The following is a 2,936-nucleotide window of genomic DNA, read 5'->3' as shown; positions in this document are numbered from 1 at the left end:
GAAAAAAATATGTTTGATAATTAATATTTATAGTAGTGGTCAATTCAAAGCTTAGTAAAGATTCATGAATCTATACAAAAAATAATCTTTCTTCCATTTTCCTTTTTGATCAAATTTGGAGGCGACTTTTCATACATCTACCTAATAATTTTCTTTACGCCTGTTGTATTCATACAAAATTGTATTAGTTTAAATGTGTCAGTTGTAAGTTTTAGTTGAAAGGGTTGGTATCAGTCTGTCTCTTTCCTCTGTCTCTTGATAGTGTGACAGTTGTCTCAATGCAGTAAACATGATAAGTCTGTTTCTCCTGCTCTTCATTTTATATTTTGACATGCTTGTCATCACCATACATCTCCAACTAGTGCTTACTACTACAAGCATGTCAATCATCTGTCGTCATTCGAATGTCCTAATAAGTTTTTAAAATCTTTTTTCAGTGCATTTACTTTGTTTTGATAATTTTGGGATTTTCTTCGATGCAAGCAGGTAAAGGGGCGTGGCTATTACGTCACAATAAGTCAGTATATATCCATTCCAATAGTGCTCGATACTAAAGTAGAGCTGGTACACACACACACACACACACACACACACACACACACACCTGTAGAATAGAAATACAAAGTCTCATTCAAATATTTAAAAACAACTTTATTAGTCATCCTCGTTGACATGTTAATAAAAAAGAGGAATAGAAAAGAGAAGAATGTTAGTAATAGAATAATCCGGGAATATGCACGAAGATAAAAAGGTTAGGAAGTCTGGTTTGAGGAGAAAAGAGTTCATGTATGTGCGCCATACACAGGTGTTGAAGTCAGGGTCAGGCAGTGTTGGATTATATATCCCCCTTTTTAAAGTCACTCAGGGCCAAAGGCTCAGGTGGAGGAGTATTGTTGCACCTCAAGAGAGAAGTTTAGTGGTTAGTCTGAGCCACATAGAGTTGTCGTGACCGTGTCCTGACCAAGGAAAAAGAAAGTAGTCATGTGTTAACCCATTTCATCAACTCTGTAACATGTTTAACTCGCCTGAGAAATAGCCTCTGATTGGGCAAGCCAGAGGTGAATTTGAATGCTTGCACTAATCAACAAGCAAAGAGATTCAAGCTTGTAAACCGTGAAATGTTGCTGCTATTGTTGTTGTGTGTAATCATGGCAACTACAATATGAGATAGAAGGCATTGAAGTTAAGATAGTTGCAGATTAAAACTTAAAAGACGAGGCTTGTTAGCTCAGAGGCTGTTCTTGGCCTTCGGGCCAGGAGCGGAAAAGGAAGTAATCAGTTCTGGTCAATATGGGGGCAACCCTTCATATCAGACAATTGCTAATTTTGGACCCTGCCAGAGTGCCCCCTTGGGGGAGCTGGTTTTTCCTCCCCACACTAAAAAACAGCCTTGTGCCTAATTTGCTCAGTGGGGAAGCAAATAAATAAATAGCCCAGAAGTTTAAAAGAGTTATCTCTCTTGCACCAGAACTAGTTTATCTCCCTTGAATCATTACTAGCTTATGAAAGAAAAAAATATAGCCAAATTTTAATGCAACTAGTTTATAAATGAGTTGATAAACCAAAATAAATTGTTTTGGACTAATTTCTCAACTGTATTTCCTTTAAAATAATTTATGTCGCTAATAGTAATGTTTATTCCCTTAACTCCAACACTAATGACCCATACACAGGTGTTGAAGTCAGGGTCTGATGGTAGCTATGACGAATTATGTACCTTCTTGTAAAAGTTGAACCCAGATCCAAAGAACTGAGGGTAGGGTTCTGTCATCCCCCTCGAGAGAAGTTTTGAGGGGTTAGTCTGAGCTGCACGGAATTGTTGTCGGTAGTGTGCCTGGACTAAGAAAAGAGAAAGTAAGCCGTATGTTAAGCCTTTTATTAACTCCTATCATGTGCTCAGCTCGCCTCTGATTGGCCAAGCTAGAAAGGAAGTTGAATGTTTGCACCAATCAGCACTGAGCTTATAAACTAAACACAGATTCAAACTTGTAAACCATGAATTGTTACTGTTACTGCTGCAGTTTTCCGCAACTGCTGCTACATATATACGCATAAAATCATGTGATGTGAAGTCTTACAGGGCAGAAATTTGGTACTGATCAGATACACTAAAAGAATAAGAATATAAACTCTTTTGTCTAAGGTATAATTCCATAATGAACAAGTGAAGCATGCATGGTCCCTCGTAAGGACACAGTGAACGAGGCATAAAAAAATGACTAAGTTCATCATTTGCCTCCCCCTCTCCCATTTAGCCCCAAACTTCCCCAGAGGACGTCAAATCCTGGTGAAAATGAACAAACGGTGCAGTTTTAGGCCTTAACATATGTAAATTTGAGTTCTGCACCATGCAAAAAAAAGAAATGACCAAGTCCATCATTTAACCCCCCCCCTCCATTTAGTTCCAAAAGTCCCCAAAGCCTTAACATATTTAATTTTGTGTGCAGCGCTATGTAAATCTGCTAATAAATAGCCATACACAGAAAAATTTGGAGCAATATGGTAAAATAGTCCCAAAAATGGAGTGTTTTTATTAGCCCTAAAAGAGCCCTGGGGCGCACCCAAGAGTTATCACGAAGTATAGACAAACAAAATTATATAGAAATTAGTTAGTTACAACTTTTCAGAAAGTTTTATAAAAATCCAAGACATCAATTTTTTTTTTAATAAGCACAAAAGTGTAAATGTTAGCCATTTTAACCAGAACAACCGGAGTTTTCCCGGAAAATTCGTTCTGTTACGTTTTTACTCATATCATGTTTAATGTTTGTGCAAAATTAAAAAAAAATTCCAAGGCGACCAAAAAAACAAAACAAATATAAAATCACCAGAATTTTATTTACAGTAAAAAGGTTCCTACAAGATTTAATTATGAATTATCTCCCTTGAACTATTTGGAGTTTTAGTTGAATTATTCGGAGTATTTAAAGTTTGGT

Source organism: Euprymna scolopes, chromosome 2, assembly GCF_053919585.1.
Source record: "Euprymna scolopes isolate OS-2025 chromosome 2, ASM5391958v1, whole genome shotgun sequence".
NCBI lineage: Eukaryota > Metazoa > Mollusca > Cephalopoda > Sepiida > Sepiolidae > Euprymna > Euprymna scolopes.
Note: the sequence above shows the minus strand (reverse complement) of the source record.